This window comes from Lactuca virosa, chromosome 6 (genome assembly GCF_052849685.1).
Source record: "Lactuca virosa cultivar CGN04683 chromosome 6, Lactuca_virosa_CGN04683_v6, whole genome shotgun sequence".
Lineage (NCBI taxonomy): Eukaryota > Viridiplantae > Streptophyta > Magnoliopsida > Asterales > Asteraceae > Lactuca > Lactuca virosa.
The window spans coordinates 216,262,393-216,281,315 of record NC_136431.1 but is presented as its reverse complement, the minus strand read 5'-3'; positions in this window follow the sequence as shown (position 1 = coordinate 216,281,315).

Genomic DNA, 18,923 nt, shown 5'->3' with positions numbered 1-18,923 from the left:
AGTCCAGTGTACCATTTCCATAGAGTCCATATGTTTATATTGCCAAAGGAAGGGACATTGGTTACAAAATTGCCTATTTACCTGAAGGATCATAGGGTTGATCAAGTCAAGATGTTTGATTCTACTTCAGGTGAAGTCCACTATCTAACTCTATTAAGTTTCTATTCTGAGATTCTCATTACATGATGTGACTGGGTCACATGTTGTTGTTTTAAGAATCAAAGAAAAATGAAGAAACTTAAAGGAAGTATATGTTGATTCTGATCGCGAAGATGGATTTCGATCGCATGGTTCGGTGATCAGAATTTTTGAGCTATTGCTTAGGAGTTATGATATATTGCTTAGGAATAGATAACAACAAGTTTTTCAAATGCATTTACACTGTAAGGATAAGTTTTTTGCGCAAAGTTTTAAAATAAAATAAAAAGGTTTTAATTTTATATTTATTTTAAATATCCTTACAGTGGCATTTGTGAAAAATGGTTGTTTATATGATTCCATTGATAGCAATATTGGAAAAATGGACTTGATTCTTTCGTTTGTGGTAGTGTCATAATTTACCAAATAAGGAAAGATTTTCATCACCCAAGGTTTCAGTTGGATAGAAACTTGGAAATCATGCAAGTTGTATAGTATGATGAATGAGAATTTTCATCTTTCGAAAATTAAGATTAATTCCTTGTTCACATGTATATGTGAGTCAAGTGAAGGACTAAGGGATCGAGTACACATTCTGGTGCACTGATCAAGTCCACCACAAAAGATCGATAACACTATTCGTCATAATTTACTAAATTTTAGTAAATATGGTTATACTTACTAGTTTAAGTATAATTCTGAAACGTTGGAAAAGTTTCGATGTATGGCAGAACGAATGAGAAGAATCAAATCAGGCAGAAGGATAAAAGTCTCTCAAATCTGAAAGATGGGAGAGTACTTTAGTATCATGTTTGTGATCATCTTAATGATTTAGAAATCATGTCACAATTAGTCCTCTAAGGACATCTTAATGCATTCCTATGGCTAAGAAGAGGAATCAAGAATTGTGGAAATGGTTAAATCAAGAAGATGATTAATACTTTGTTCCAAAACAAGTCTTAGAGTCATACTCCAAGACTGTAAGTTGAGTGACATATCTTAAAGAAAGGTTTATAACACTTGTCAAATGTAAGAGTAAAAGTGTCATACTCTTGTACATTTGAAATTGGTAAGTTGTGATGTTTTGGATAAAAACAAAGACCAACTTAGGCCAATTGTGTGAAGTTTTTGCCTTGATAAATAGTCCGCACTATCTCTTGAATATTTGACAAGTGAGTCTTATATGTCAAGAGGACAGTGGGAGTCTTAGAGATCTTGGAAAAACTTCAAGATCTAATCAAGAATAAAACTTGTAGTTCATCATTAGCACACGACTTGAGGTTTATAACCTATCATGTTGACATATTCCTACTTCTGTGCCCATTCCAGTGAAAGTTGGCTTTGCATATGAGTTCTGAGAGTTCTCAATTGGTTGCATAACAAGTTGGAAGCAATGACAGGCCCTTGTGCTGCCAGGTGGCAAGAAAGTAAGATTGAAATCAGTCCATATGAGTTTGGATAAGAACACTTACACCATAAACAATCTAAGTGTCATAAGGTTTCTCTCCGATTCATGAAAATGATGGTGAGGAAACGCTTTCACTAAGTAGATTTTAGGTAGATAGCAAGTATGATATTTGCATTCTCAGAGTCGTTAGTGGAGCGTGTGTGATTAACCGACACACTAACATGGACTTGTGAGGAATAGAAAAGGTCTGAACAATTGAGACTATGACTACGGCATCCCTTTTCATAGTTCTGAAATTGGTTAGACACACATGTGTGCCATCTAAGGAAAGGTGTATGATTTTGATAAAGTTTTATCAAAGCATCTCGTATCAGAAATTTGAACTTTGGTAAGAAAGTCAATACAGTATTGATTTCTAAAAGTCCAGCTGATTTCTGAGTACATGTCAAAGCTAATGGGAGCATAAGTGTTATGCTAATAATTTTCATGTTAGTGGGAGCATGATAATTATGGTAAGTATTGCAAGTTAGCAATGTTAATTATAGAAAACGGAAGTTTCAATTGGGGAAAAGTTGTTTTGCTATAATTAAGGGAGAGGAAATTATACTTCATTTCAATTCTAAAAGCTTAGATTGAGGTTTTAATCGTCTTTAGTCAATGATATATATATGAATTTTATGTTGGAGTGGCTCAACATAAGGAAATTCTATATATGGGTCCATTATTTGCGTTCTAAAATTCGATTATGATTACGGCATCCCTTTTCATAATCTGAATTATGAGAACTTGGCAAATAGACATAGAAATATTATATCAAAAGACTGGTCTAGTATCATGTCTTTTTGTGAGACATCATGAATCGTATCCTATATGCTTCGGATATAGGATCGATTGCATGTGCTATAATATTCATCCGTTCTAAATTTTCCAAATGCTCAAGGCATTAAGAAGGGAAAATTCTAGAATTGGAAATGACTAAAATGATTAAGCAATTATCGAGGACAATCTAAGGTTTACCAAAGATTGGTTGCTCAGAGACAGTTGGAAGTATAGTGTTTATTTTGGAAGGACCATATTGACATATTCGGAAAAGAGGCAACTCTTGTTCAGAAGTGATAGTCAAAATGAGAATATGGAGTTGTCTCCATAGGTGGAGTTACAACGTCAGAGTTCGACAGCGGCTTAAAGAGCTACGATTGCCAGTCGGTTCTTGAAGTCATACTCAATAATAGTTTTAGACTTATCCAAGTGGGAGACTGTTGGATTAGTGTCTAAGTCCATAACTATATTTGGTATGTACTTGACCCGATTGGCATGGTCCATTTGGGTTGCATGGCATCATGCATTTGGATAGACTAAAATGAGAGAAATAACACTTAAGGTTTGGTAATATATTATAAGTTCTAATATATTAATAAGATTATTTAATTAGTATTGATCAAGAATTAATTTGGAATAAATTAAGTGATCAAAAGGAGACTAATTAAATATATGGGTTGATTGTGTAAATCATCCATACTTGTATAGTGGACTAATACTCCATGGGTTATCTAGTTGGGCTAAAACCCATAGGATGCTCCATGGTGTTTTTGTACCCATGGATCATGGAAATGAAAGGCCATGACAATTAGGGTTTACATGGTGTAACCCTAATTGTGACACACTATATAAGCATCTTATTCTTCCCAAAATCGGCCACGAGGAGAAGACGATGAAGGAATGGTGAGGGATAGCCGATTTCATGAAGTGGTTCATTTCTCTCTAAGTTATTCCAAGTGTATTTGATGTTGTGTGAACCATTTGAGGTGTCACACTTGGGGCACTCGGCTCTTAAGCATCAAGGAATCAAGCTACATAAAAAGGTATGTCTTCAAACTTGTTTTATTACCCAAGTATCAAATATTGTATGCTAGATAGGGTAATACCTTGGAATATTCATATTTGCATGTATAATAGAGAAAACATAGATCCAAGGTATTTAGGGTTGCATGTACACTTAGGAGTGTTAGAATGCTCAAAACCCAACACCTGGGACATCTCGTTAATCAGAATGGGATATTGGTCGACCCGACCAAGATTAAGGAGGTTATGAGATGGGAGGTGTCGAGATCCCCGTCCGAGATTAGCAGTTTTTTGGGTTTGGCCGGGTACCATCGGAGATTTATCAGAGATTTCTCTAAGATTGATGTTCCTCTTACCAGATTAACCTGGAAGGGTGTTACATTTGCCTGGGGGCCCGAGCAGCAGGCTTTATTTGAGACTCTTTGCCAGAGATTGTGCGAAGCCCCGGTGTTAGCCCTTCCCGAGGGAGTGGAGGACTTTGTAGTCTACTGTGATGCATCTATATCAGGATTGGGTGCGGTGTTGATGCAGAGGGGGCATGTGATAGCATATGCATCGAGGCAGTTGAAGCCTCATGAGACGAGGTATCCCACTCACAATTTGGAGATGGGGGCGGTGGTGTTCGCCCTCAAGATCTGGTGCCACTATCTGTATGGAGTCCGGTGCACCATATACAAGGACCATAAGAGTATGAAGTACCTCATGTAACAACCCAACCTGAATATGAGACAGAGGAGATGGTTGGATGTAGTGAAAGAATACGACTGTGAGATCTTATATCACCCAGGCAAGGCTAATGTGGTAGCCGATGCCTTGATCCGTAGAGCAGAGAGTGCTCCGATCCGAGACGTGTGTATGAGGATGACGGTGATGACTCCAGTCCTAGATACCATCCGAGAGGCTCAGGTGGAGGTTGTGAGGCCCGAGAACCTCAAGAGGGAGCGAGTGATCGGATAGGTTTCCGAGTTTGAGACGGATAGTCAGGGGCTTATGAATTTCCGGGGGTGGATTTTGGTGCCCTATACGGGTGGAGCTCAGTGCATACTGATGGAGGAGGCACATAGATCGAGATTCTTGATCCACTCAGGAGCCAATAAGATGTATTTGGATTTGAAGAGAGACTACTGGTGGCCCTGTATGGAGAGGGATGTGGCTTGGGTAGTTGAGAGGTGCTTGACCTGTCGTCGGGCTAAGGCGGAGCACCAGCGTCCAAATGGCCCGTTACAGCCTCTAGAGGTTCCCCAGTGGAAGTGGGAACATATTTCCATGGATTTTATCACCAAATTACCGAGAACCGCGCGAGGTGTCGACGCGATATGGGTGATTGTGGATCGATTGACGAAGAGTGCTCATTTCCTTGCTATCAGTGAGAGCTCTTCCGCAGAGAAGTTGGCCGAGATTTATGTGAGAGAGGTGGTGGCTCGGCATGGAGTGCCGACATCGATAGTGTCAGATCGGGATGTGCATTTTACTTCCAGGTTCTGGAAGAAGTTTCATGAGGATTTGGGTACCCGATTGCACTTCAGCACCGCATACCACCCATAGACAGACGGGCAGAGTGAGCGAATGATTCAGACGCTGGAGGACATGTTGCGTGCATGTGTTATGGACTTCGGAGGAAGTTGGGATACTTATTTGCCCTTGGCTTAGTTTTTGTATAACAACATCCATCACTCCAGTATTGGCATGCCTCCCTTTGAGCTCTTATATGGGAGGAGGTGTCGGACTCCCATCTGTTGGGGAGAGGTAGGGCAGAGGGTTATAGGTAGCACTGAGATAGTGCTCAAGATGACTGAGCAGATCCAACAGGTCAGACAGAGGTTACTAACAGCCCAGAGTCGTCAGAAGAGTTACGCAGACTGGTGACGATCCGAGCTGGAGTTCCAGGTTTGAGATTTTGTCCTCCTGAAGGTATCCCCGTGGAAAGGGGTGATCCGATTCAGGAAGCAGGGAAAGTTGGGCCCCAGATATATCGATCCTTTCAGAGTGACTGCCAGAGTGGGTAAGGTAGCTTATCGGTTGGAGCTACCTGCAGAGTTGATCCAGATTCATAACACCTTCCACGTGTCCCAGTTGAGGAAGTCTGTAGCTGATGAGATGGCAATGGTGCCCTTGGAGGACATTCAGGTGGATGCTAGTCTGAATTACATTGAGAGGCCGATAGCAATTTTGGATAGGAAAGTTAAGATCCCGAGGAAAAAGGAGTTGCGACTGGTTAAGGTGCAGTGGGAGCATCGCAGGGGATCCGAGTGGACTTAGGAGCCGGAGTCCGAGATGAGCGAGCAGTACCCTGAGTTGTTTCCAGAGCATGACTTCGAGGGGGAAGTCTGATTCTAGTGGGTGATAATTGTAACATCCCGAATCTCAGATATAACATTTATATATTTATTTTTGGGATTTAATGAGTGTCGACGAGTTGTATGCCCGACTCGTCGAGTAGAGTCGGATTTGGTCACATGGGTTTAATGACCAACTCGACGAGTCATAGAGTCGACTCGCCAAGTTGGCGTTGTGTGAGGAAACCCTAAATCTCTTGGTTTGTGCCCTATTTAAAGGGCCTTAAGCCCTCATTTCCGCCTCACCAGCCACCCAACTCCCCTGTGTGAAACCCTAATCACCTAGAGTGAGCTAAGAGAGAAAAGAGAGTTAATCTTGGGCATTTTTGTAATCTTTTGGAGAAGAAGTGGAGACCATCAAAGCTTGATCAAGAGGAGGCTTTTGGATCCAGAGATTCCTCAGTGATTTGCTTCAGTTGGAGGTAAAAAGATGCTCACTTGATCATTTCCTTATGAGATGTAACGCCCCGTTCTAAAAGTACTTATTTATGAATTTCGGAGATCAAGAGTAAGGGCGTTTTGGTCTTTTGTGGGATTTGGGTTTCATTCGAGAAGGTTTCGGGCCGGGGTGTGTCGTTAGAAGCATAGGGCTTCTCGCCACCTTTTCGTGGATATAAAGTTCGCCGAAAACGGACTTAGGATGAAGGAGTTATGACATTTTAAAGAAAGTGACATTTATGGCCCTTAATGGAGAAAGTTGTCGAAGTTGACCATGGGACACGCGTGGGTACGCCCAGCGTAGGCTGGGTTACGCCAGCGTAACCGGGTAAATGGTCGCGTGTGCAGGACGTGTATGCCCAGCGTACTAGAGGTACGCCCAGCGTATGCTCAGAGTCATTAAACACTAATCTTAGGGTCAGCCACTATATATAGAACATCATGGCTTCAACCCTAGCCCCCATATCAGCCTCCCCAACCTCAGAGAAACCCTGGAAGGCCTCATCCTTCCATTTTGTGAGATCTTGACCTTGGGAAGCTCATTTTGGTGGTTTAAGCTTGGAAGAGGAAAAGAGGAAGTTGTCAAAGAAGGACTTGGGAAGTTGGAGCTTATAGATCTGGAATAACATCATCCCTTGGAGCCCTTTTAAGGTATAAAGTCTCTTTCTTGACATTTATTTTGTGTAGATCTTGGTGTTATGAAGTTTTGACATCATTTCTTGTCCCACAAACCCCAAAGTGATGAATGATGTGAGTTGGTTGAGATTAGCTGTCCTTTCAGACCTTAGGAGAGGTCTTGAGTGAGAAAAATGAGGTCCCAATGGCTTTGGTTGTCTCATGAATGATGTAGGTAGGTCTTCATGGATTAAGACATTGAGTTAAGAGCTTTATGGACGTCCAAAGTAATAAAGTTTGAGACTTTATGGATCCTAGGCATGTTTGGTCGATGGATCTGAGGTTTGGGCTTAAGAGCTTAAGCCATTAAGAACTTATGAGGACTTTTAGTTCAGCGAGTTTACGCCCAGCGTAAAGTGACGTACGCCTAGCGTACTCATCATTCTACCGGTACGCTTAGCGTACATGGGGGGGTACGCCCCGCGTACTCTGTCTGTATGGATCATGAGTTTTGGGGCCGTGATTTGGGGTATGTTTGGGTATTTGGGCCTTAGTAGGCCATCAGAAATCATATTATATGGACCAAGGAATATATTTTGGGCTTAGGGTGAGGCCCATTAAGGGACTGGGCCCAATGTAGCAAATTGGGCCATTAGTGGGTCACTAGTGGGCTTGAGAAGCTTACCTAGTGTTGGGCCTTTCATTTTATGGTATTGGGCCTTAGTCATGGATCAGATTGGGTTAAGGGTAAATGGTCAATTTACCCTTAGAAGAATATTGTTTTGGGCTAAGTGTTGTTGTGGCATTGATAGTTCGGGGAGCTAGAGGAGCAGCAGTGCGGGGATTGTCAGATAGCATCCAGAAGGGTACCAGCAGTGTTTCAGCAGTTCAAGGTGAGTTATCCTCACTATATCGACAGGGTCTACGGCACCAAGGCCGGCCCTTTATCGAATGGAAATCCGGGTATTGTTTGTTATCTTGTTGCTTTGCTATGTTTGCATCCTGGTAGTTAGGATGGTATACGTTAGAGACCTGGTTAAGGTCGGTGTCCTGGTATATAGGATGATGCTATGCTAGTGACCGGTTAGGTCGGTATCCTGGTTAGGATGTTGCTGTGTTATGTGATATGCTGGATCGGTTTGATTAGCTGTGAGATGTTATATGATTATATGTTTATGTGCACATCGTTGTTGGACTGGGGTTGGGTTGAGGCGGGTCCTGCTTTGTGCTGTAGGCCAACATACCCAGGGCGGACCGGTTAGGTCGAAGGCCCGGCGAGCGGTCCGGATAGGCTGAAGGCCCCAAGAGGGCAGACCAGACGTGCCGAGGCTCGGAGAGTGGACCAGGCAGACTGAAGGCCCGGTGCGGGCGGACCAGTCATACTGTAGACTCAAAGAGTGGACCAGGTGGACTGAAGGCCCAGGTGTGGGCGGACCAGTCATACTGTAGACTCGGAGAGAGAGAGAGTGGACCGGGTGGACTGAAGGCCTGGTGCAGGCGGACCAGTCACACTGTAGACTCGATATGCATGGATGTTCTGTTTATGATATGATACGATATGTGTATGGTATTGTGGTTGGTATTTTGGGGGTAACTCACTAAGCTTTCGGGCTTACAGTTTCAGTGTATTGTTTCAGGTACTTCAGGAGATCGTGGCAAGGCGAAGGCGTGATCGTACCGCTCCTCATATTTTTGTTGATGTTCTGGGATACTCTGATAATAAATGAATTGAAAACCTTTTTGTAATAACTTAATGAATATGGGTTGTTTTTGAAAAGTTTAAATTGGTTATAAATTTCTGGATGTTACAAGTTGGTATCAGAGCCTTGGTTTGAGTGAATTGGAGGAACATTCGTGTGAATCCAGTCTCAAATCAAGGAGAGTTTTTAAAAGTGAAATTGAAATGGTTTTCAAAAATAAGTAGAGGAGGATGCGGAGGTACGATCAGCCAGAGCCAGTAAGTAGACCCCAAAATACCATACAAGTTATTTGATTATGTGATATGTTAGAACAGCATGCTAGTACTAGGCTAGGGATCTTCAGGAATTGCATGATAGAATTGCCTGATTTATGATGCCTACTAGCCTAGGGTTTTCCTTATATGAGATATTCAGCTTTCCTCTAGGGGTGAGGATTGAGTTCTTGCTATGTATGTTTGTGCTTAGGGCGTTGTGGTGATACTTGAGACAAATATGGGTAGGTGTGGAAGGTAGTATGGGCCCGTACTACTGAAAGCACAGGACCCATACGCGTGTCAAGGAAGTCACAACCCCTAGGTTGTTGGGTAAAGGTTAGTTCTCGGCGGTTATGCGAGGTATCTGAGGTTCTTGTGACGTTTTTGCAGTATGGCGATTACGAGACGTCTCGGGGCAGGATCCGGTTCGGGATCAGGATCAGGAGAGGGTGATCAGGATGGATCAGTACCACCCGAGGTCATTGGTCAGATGAGTACGGATGAGTTGGATGCCAGGATTCGTGAGATCCTGCATGATGAGGTTGCTGCTATGTTCCGGGCTGAGTTGCCAGAGATGTTTGGGTCGATCAAGACCGCCATGGTTGAGTACTTTGATGAGCGCTATGCAGCTCTTACAGAGACGGCTGCCGCGGCAGCTACAGCGGCTGTAGCAGCGGCAGGGGGAGGAACCGGTCGAGGGTTTCAGTATCAGGATTTCGATAATACGAAGCCCCCTACCTTTGATGGAGTTCAGGATCCTATCATTGCTATGAGATGGTTTTCAGACGTGGAGGGTTGTTTCTTCACGTGTTCATGCCCTGCGGATCAGAGGGTGAGATGTGCTCTGAACCTTTTGAGGCTCGGGGCGAAGGATTGGTGGAGTTTGACTACGGGATCTTATTCTGATGCACAGCGGGCTGCGGTTTCGTGGGATCAGTTCCAGGAGATGTTCAGTACTCGTTATGTCCCGCGGGTTGAGAGAGAGAGAGGTTGGCTCAGGAGTTCCTGGAGCTGAAGCAGGATTCGGAATCGGTGACGGAGATCACTAGGATGTTCACTGAGAGGGCGATGTTTTGCCCGGAGTTCGCGTCGGAGCAGGCTTAGATGTCCCGGTATCTGAGTATGCTCAAGAGGGATATTAGACCGTTTGTGTCCACGCAGAGATGTGATACCTTATTAAAGTTGCAGGAGGCCGCCAGACGGCGTGAGTTGGAGATTGAGTTGCAGTTGCGAGAGCAGAGGCAGGCCCCGGTGCAGTCGCAGCCGGCGCCGAAACGGTTCAAAACCGTTGACTCCAGGATTGGGGGTCAGAGTAGCCACATTTGTGAGAAGTGTGGGAAGGGTCATACCGGAGTTTGTAGGTCCGGTGGTGCGTGCCCCAAGTGCGGGAGAGAGGGTCATTATGCGAGGGATTGCCGTCAGTCAGCCCTGGTGCAGGATATGAGGAATTGTTATCACTGCCATCTGGTTGGACACTTGAGGGCCAACTGTCCACAGTTTGCTACAGGATCGGTGCAGGCTCCAGCACCGGACACTTTGAGGATTACTGGCGGGAGTCAGGGAGGAGCGGAACCTCCAAGGGCTCGGGGACGCGCATTCCAGCTTACAGCAGAGGAGGTCAGGGCAGAGCCGGATGCAGCTTCGGGCATGTTTCCATTTTTATATCTTGTTATCTTGTCGGTTATATGGTATTGTAAATCTGTTCGCCTTTTTCGCATGAATCATGGTATGTTTGAGGACCTTAGTAGTTAGGAGTTGTAGTTGGTTAGCGTTCAGAAGGATTCTTGGTCGAAATATAAGGTTTAAGATCTCGTTGCTGGGAATAGCGACTGCGATGCAAGAAGTGTTCAGTTAGGGTTCGAACTCCCTTAGAGTTCGGGTGTGCGACGGCAGCAGGGTTATTCGGTGGAGATTACTCACTCCTGAGGGAGTCAGTTCATGGATAAGAGGGAATATATGAGTAAGGGCGATTGAGCTATGCCGGTTTTGGGCATCGATGGTTAGTAGTCAGTGCACTAAGTGGGGAGAATTGGAAAATTCTCCGGTAAAACAGCAAGTATCCAGGGTTGATTAGTGGTTTAGATTTATCAGTGTTATTAGCCGAGAGTGTGGCTCGATTAGAGCAAGTGATAGACAAGTGGGGCAGGGAACAGACCGTGGTGTCGGTTAAGGTAGTTGGTCGAGGTGAGGCCTGGGTTTAGGCCATGGAAAGGATTCTGGGGATGGAACTGAACTTCGGAACCCCAAGAGGGCTAGAACAGACTGCATGGGAGAGGTTCCCGGGAAGAATGGATAAGGGTGATGTGCGAAAGTCTTTGAGCGGTCTGGATAGATTGAAGGCCGGTGTGCGTACCAGTCAGGCCGAAGGCTCGGGGAACGGTCCAGATAGGCTGAAGGCCAGGAGGGCGGTCCAGACAAGCTAAAGGTTCTGAGAGTGGTCCAGATAGGCTGAAGGCCTGGAAAGTTGGTCCAGTCATGCTGAAGACTCTGTATGTGATAGTGGATCGATATGAGGAGAATGAGTAAATATGTCGCCATGCAATAGTAATCGATATGGTCTGGCCCCAAGTAATGATCATGATGATGGAGATGGTTGGAGGCCGTGCGTGGGCCTTGTTGGCTATGTGATCGGATTCAGAGTATATAGGAGTTAGAGATTTACGGTTGCTCTACATGGGTAGTGTAGAGTGGAGTTTAGCTTTGTGGGACTTATAGGTGCGGTAAGGGTTGTTGAGTAGAATTCCAGGAAAGGAAAGGTATGTAGCTCCGGAAGGAGTGTGGGTCCTCTGAGAGGAAGGCGACATAGTAAAAGGATGATCGAAGATGTTTCGGTTATTGGTAGTAAGCACTGGGATTCATTCCAGGTCGCAAGTTATCAGGGCTATCGCCAATTTTGTGCGAAGAAAGAAGGATTAGTGCCTTGGCAAGAGCTCAGTGGGTGTTGTGGTATATAGTTTTCGCAAGTTGAGAATGAATGCGTGGGACGGAATTAAGGTAGTTCCTTCAGGTGGCACTCAATTGATGAGCGTTGTCATCAGAGAAAAGAAGCCGGTGGCCGGCTTGAAGCAGTTGATTGGGACCCTGCAAGGGAAGAAATGGATTTTAGAGATTCGATACCTGTGTTTGAGGAAATCTGAGTCGGTTTTAGATCAGAGGTACTAGGAGTATCTTCTGGAAGTTTGTGTCGCCACAGGCTTCGAGGACGAAGCCTAATTTAAGTGGGGGAGAATTGTAACGCCCCGTTCTAAAAGTACTTATTTATGAATTTCCGAGATCAAGAGTAAGAGCGTTTTGGTCTTTTGTGGGACTTGGGTTTCATTCGAGAAGGTTTCGGGCCGGGGTGTGTCGTTAGAAGCATAGGGCTTCTCGCCACCTTTTCGTGGATATAAAGTTCGCCGAAAACGGACTTAGGATGAAGGAGTTATGACATTTTAAAGAAAGTGACATTTATGGCCCTTAATGGAGAAAGTTGTCGAAGTTGACCATGGGACACGCGTGGGTACGCCCAGCGTAGGCTGGGTTACGCCAGCGTAACCGGGTAAATGGTCGCATGTGCAGGACGCGTACGCCCAGCGTACGCTCAGAGTCATTAAACCCTAATCTTAGGGCCAGCCACTATATATAGAACATCATGGCTTCAACCCTAGCCCCCATATCAGCCTCCCCAACCTCAGAGAAACCCTAGAACGCCTCATCCTTCCATTTTGTGAGATCATGACCTTGGGAAGCTCATTTTGGTGGTTTAAGCTTGGAAGAGGAAAAGAGGAAGTTGTCAAAGAAGGACTTGGGAAGTTGGAGCTTATAGATCTGGAATAACATCATCCCTTGGAGCCCTTTTGAGGTATAAAGTCTCTTCCTTGACATTTATTTTGTGTAGATCTTGGTGTTATGAAGTTTTGACATCATTTCTTGTCCCACAAACCCCACAGTGATGAATGATGTGAGTTGGTTGAGATTAGCTGTCCTTTCAGACCTTAGGAGAGGTCTTGAGTGAGAAAAATGAGGTCCCAATGGCTTTGATTGTCTCATGAATGATGTAGGTAGGTCTTAATGGATTAAGACATTGAGTGAAGAGCTTTATGGACGTCACAAGTAATAAAGTTTGAGACTTTATGGATCCTAGGCATGTTTGGTCGATGGATCTGAGGTTTGGGCTTAAGAGCTTAAGCCATTAAGAACTTATGAGGACTTTTAGTTCAGCGAGTTTACGCCCAGCGTAAAGTGACGTACGCCCAGCGTACTCATCATTCTGCCGGTACGCTTAGCGTACATGGGGGGGGGGGGTACGCCCCGCGTACTCTGTCTGTATGGATCATGAGTTTTTGGGCCGTGGTTTGGGGCATGTTTGGGTATTTGGGCCTTAGTAGGCCATCAGAAATCATATTATATGGACCAAGGAATATATTTTGGGCTTAGGGTGAGGCCCATTAAGGGATTGGGCCCAATGTAGCAAATTGGGCCATTAGTGGGTCACTAGTGGGCTTGAGAAGCTTACCTAGTGTTGGGCCCTTCATTTTATGGTGTTGGGCCTTAGTCATGGATCAGATTGGGTTAAGGGTAAATGGTCAATTTACCCTTAGAAGAATATTGTTTTGGGCTAAGTGTTGTTGTGGCATTGATAGTTCGGGGAACTAGAGGAGCAGCAGTGCGGGGATTGTCAGATAGCAGCCAGAAGGGTACCAGCTGTGTTTCAGCAGTTTAAGGTGAGTTATCCTCACTATATCGACAGGGTCTACGGTACCAAGGCCGGCCCTTTATCGGATGGAAATCCGGGTATTGTTTGTTATGTTATTGCTTTGCTATGTTTACATCCTGGTAGTTAGGATGGTATACGTTAGAGACCTGGTTAAGGTCGGTGTCCTGGTATATAGGATGATGCTATGCTAGTGACCGGTTAGGTCGGTATCCTGGTTAGGATGTTGTTGTGTTATGTAATATGCTGGATCGGTTGGATTAGCTGTGAGATGTTATATGATTATATGTTTATGTGCACATGGTTGTTGGGCTGGGGTTGGGTTAAGGCGGGTCTTGCTTTGTGCTGTAGGCCAACATACCCAGGGCGGACCGGTTAGGCCGAAGGCCCTGCGAGCTGTCCGGATAGGCTGAAGGCCCCAAGAGGGCGGACCAGACGTGTCGAGGCTCGGAGAGTGGACCAGACAGACTGAAGGCCCGGTGCGGGCGGACCAGTCATACTGTAGACTCAGAGAGTGGACCAGGTGGACTGAAGGCCCAGGTTCGGGCGGACCAGTCATACTGTAGACTCGGAGAGAGAGAGTGGACCGGGTGGACTGAAGGCCTGGTGCAGGCGGACCAGTCACACTGTAGACTCGATATGCATGGCTGTTCTGTTTATGATACGATATGATATGTGTATGGTATTGTGGTTGGTATTTTGGGGGTAACTCACTAAGCTTTCGGGCTTACAGTTTCAGTGTATTGTTTCAGGTACTTCAGGAGATCATGGCAAGGCGAAGGCGTGATCGTACCGCTCCTCAGATTTATGTTGATGTTCTGGGATACTCTGATAATAAATGAATTGAAAACCTTTTTGTAATAACTTAATGAATATGGGTTGTTTTTGAAAAGTTTAAATTGGTTATAAATTTCTGGATGTTACATGAGATCTTGGTTTAAGGAGTTTTTAAGGTTTTCTCCCATCTACCTTGTTTCATAAAGTCATTTGAGCATGGATTGAGGTTGAAACCTTAAATATGGACTGTAGGAGGCCTTGTGAGTCCAAAGACTCAAGCTTTATTGAGCTGGAAGCAAGCTCTTGTGCATCTAACCCTTGTTGGAGCTTGTATTGGCATTATGAGCCTAATATGCCATGCATGCACATAAAGCTTGTAGCTTTACGTGATATTCGAGCCTTAGGAAGATAGATCCGGAGTATAGGGTATCAGTTCTGCCTTAAAACGTCTGAATGAGAATTCGACTTAAGGGATCCGACGAGTCGATGAGCTGACTCGACAAGTCGGTTGGAATTTGTACCGATGAGTCTGAACACGCTGTAACTCAGCGAGTTGAGTTGGACTTTCATGAGGGTTCTGAGGAACCGAAGGGACTCGACGAGTCACATAGATGCACTCAACGAGTTGGGTCAACATGGACTGTTGACTCGAGTGTTGACTTTTGTTGACTTTAGGGTTTGGTCAAACTGAGGGATGGAGGTCATGGAAGGGTAAAATGGTCTTTTACCCATCCCAAGAGTTAAATAGGGACTGGCATGAGTTTATTTAGAGTTGTGATCTTTAAGTGTTAATTAGAGATGCTTATTACATGTAGGCGGGGATTAGACTGTTCGAGGGGTATTCAGTTTCCTTGCTTGCTTACGAGGTGAGTCTTCTCACTATACTTACCTAGAGTAGTAATCTATGTATGACTAAAGGGTCTTATGTGCTTATATTGAGTATTGTGATATCTTGCATTATGTCTTTGTGATTTATGCTGTGTATTATTTTGAGTTTACTGAGTTAGGACCGGATGGTCCACCCGAGTTGTGGGACCGGAGGGTCCCACTGAGACACATTGACTGGAGGGTCTTATCCGAGCATAGCCATGAGAGGATAATGAGTTATGTGTGGTATTTTGGGGAACTCACTAAGCTTTGTGCTTACTGTGTTATGTGTTATGTGTTTCAGGTACTTCTCAGGATCACGGGAAGGCGTCGACTTGATTGTACACACGAGACGGAGTTATATTTTGAGGATCATGGATTGCGTTTAAAACATATTTTGAATAAGTGTTTTTGAAATATTGTCATTTGGGGTTTTGCGAACGTTGTTATGAGAATTACGTGATTTTTAAAATGAAAAAAAATGTTTGAAAATTTACGGTGTTACAATAATACAAGAAACTGAGTGGGTCAAGCTTGGGAGCCTAGTGAGCATATAGGGTTTTCAACCCATAATAAATAAGTTTATTAATTTCATCAGATCAATCAACCCGATTACCCATTCACGTTATCCTCACTATCTGTCCCTAAAACATCTAAATTAAGGGACCTAGCCTAAGGATCATCATCGGGATGACAATACTACTTAGATGATTCCTCAGCAATATATGTCAGTAAGGCAACCATGATGGGGGGATGGAGTACACCGGTGAACACATCGTTCATAAACACCTACAGGTTGAAAGCCTGTCAGCATTCCACTAGACTGTCTAGAATAGTCAGTGGTCATCATCTATACTCCGCTAAATGACTAAGTCAGCTTAAACATCAAGGCCACTCATCATTTTAATTCATCGCTCATCATCTGTTTCATCTACCCGTCTTTACCCATCATAATTATAGGTATAAAATACATATACAATTTAAATCAAATAAAACATCTATATTTTGTTCATGCAACATAGATATCAATAACACAAATAATATGCACACATAGCATGTAATTTACATTAAATACTTCATATCTATGTGTAAGTTGAAAGTAAATATGCATTCACTTGTTAAAGTGATGATTCCAAACTCGGGCAGCGCTTTGCTTCTAAAAATTATATTATCCTTCGACGAAACCTAGTATCATTACCGCTAGATTTTAGTCTAATATTTATTGCGACTGTTTACGAGTGATGTCATTTTATAAGTGTTAAACAATACTATTCAACCACTATGTACAGACAGGGGCCATACATGAAACACTGGAGGGCAGGACCATTTTGGCATTTAAGCAATTTTGAAATCCAACAACCCTATGCGGCCCTTGAAACCAAATTCCTCGTACCACGAGTAGTTAAAAGATATTATAATAACACATATATTGTTTATAGGTTCATAATAAACACAATGAACTTAAACATAAGTTATAATTAAAGTAGGGTAAGCATAACTCACTTACAAGGTTTCTAGCGAAAACTTAGGACTCCGTGGTCAGAACTTCTTCACTGAATCTTTTTTTCTAAAAAGATTCTTGTAACGCTTCCGCGCTCACCTTGCTATACTAAAAATACACAAAGAGAAGTCGAATCACGAGGGACCGAAATGTTTGGGGACAAGAAGGGAAATAGTCTTGAACCAAGAGAATAGTGCAAGAAATATGAGAGCCTAGAGCCTCTTATTTATAGTAATTGAAATTTCAAAAACCATCGTCTATAGTTACTTAAATGTCGAAAGTACTCAACATTAGTCTTATAACGACCACATCGTCGATACATTTCTAATGATATATACATATGTATATATATGTATACGTATATATGATTTATACTTCATTTTAATACGTAAATATATTATAAAAAATTATAACTCGTTCATACGAACTCTGTTTTTGACGTTATTTATATCCACGCGTAGCTATCGACGAGATCTACAACTTTCGTTTAGACTCCGTCGGCTATATTTGATTTATTTTTCGCCCATATTTTTATACAATTAAATGATTTTGCTAAAATCACAACTCTCTCATATGGACTCCGTTTTTGGCATTCTTTTTCTCAAAATTTCTATTTTAAGGAGTACTACGATTTTTTTGTGGCATTAGCTAAAAGTCAATCATTATCTCTGTAGTTTTTTACGTCACACATTCTTTGTAGGCGGCTGACTTTTATATCTTATAAAAATCATATTTAATTCATACGGATTCGGATTTCGACGAAATTTATATTTTTGGAATCGGGACGACGATATATATATATATATATATATATATATATATATATATATATATATATATGTGTGTGTGTGTGTGTGTGTGTGTGTGTGTGTGTGTGTGTTTTGGCGCACTTATTTTTACGATTTACAGACGATTCGACTAATTTTCCTATTTTATTATATCATAATAATCTTGAAACACATAATATTCACACAATTCTTCTTTATTACATCAAATAGATTAAAATTGTCGACACTAACTATTACATCATAACTTTAACGCTTAACCTGAAACGCGGGCATTACATTGTATGTTGTATTGCTTCTCCCTAAGGAAAGTTTGGGTTGTTTTTGGATTTTAACATGCTTCATGCCATCTTTAGAAGTGTGTGATTTCTTCTCTCTACCACTTTGTTTTGCTATGGCGTGTAGGGGTTGTGATGTGTCATATTACTATGATCTTCACAAATCTTGTTGAACTCTTGTGAAGTAAATTATCCTCTTTTCTCTATGCGAAAAACCTTTATAGTACTTTTGAATTCTTTTTCAAGTAATCCCTTAAATTTATTGAAATAAACTATGACCTCGTTTTTTCATTCATAAGATAACTCCACATAAACCTTGAGTAATCATCGATGAGAACGAATACATACATGTTTCCGATAATTTTTGATGGTGATATCGGCCCACAAAGATCTCCATGCACAAGTTCTAAGATTTTCTCGGTGCGATATGTAGCTTTCTTTGAAAAATTGCTTCGCATTGGTTTTCCAACTAAACATAACTCACAAAGTTGATTTGATTCGGTGATGCATGGTAGTCTTTTGACAAGCTTTTATTCGACATAGCTAAAATAGTGTCAAAATTGTTATGCCGTAATCATGCTTGTGTTGTAGAGTCTATTCACTGAGAAATTTACTTTAAATAAAAGGATTTTTCAGCTATCATAAAGAAGTATAGGATCACCTTTCATCAACACATCACACCCATTTTTTGTTCCTTGTCCTAGACTGGTAATATTAGTTTTAAGACTCGAAATATAATAAATATCAGCTAGTAACTTTTGACTTCTCCTATTCACCTTTGAATAAGATGAATCCTTTGCCATGTATCTCGACAAATAAGTCATCCCCAAATTTTACTCTACCTCCAATTCTATTATTAAGTTCGATAAAGTAAGATAGTTTACCTATCATGTGGTTACTTGCGTCATTATCTAAGTGCCATACGTCGTTGTTTTCTTGAATTCTGAACTTTCTTGGTATTATACCTTCTTCATTCAAGAAACTATCTCGAAGAGAGTCTAAGACACGAAAAGATGTGGATCATGATCCTCGACTTCAAATATATGCACTTCTTGATGCTTGTCTTTTCATTCTGGAAACTGTGATGCAAAGTGACCAAACTTGTCACACCTATAACATTGTACTTTGGAACGATCTTTGTTCTTTCCTTTTGACTTGTCAGAATCGCCATTACTTGTGGTTGTTGATTGAATTTGGAACGATTTTATTGATATGTGTTGTTAAACGAGCTTCCCATACCTGTATCTACACCTAGGTGGGGGATTTTGATGGTTTCCCATATTTCCTTCAC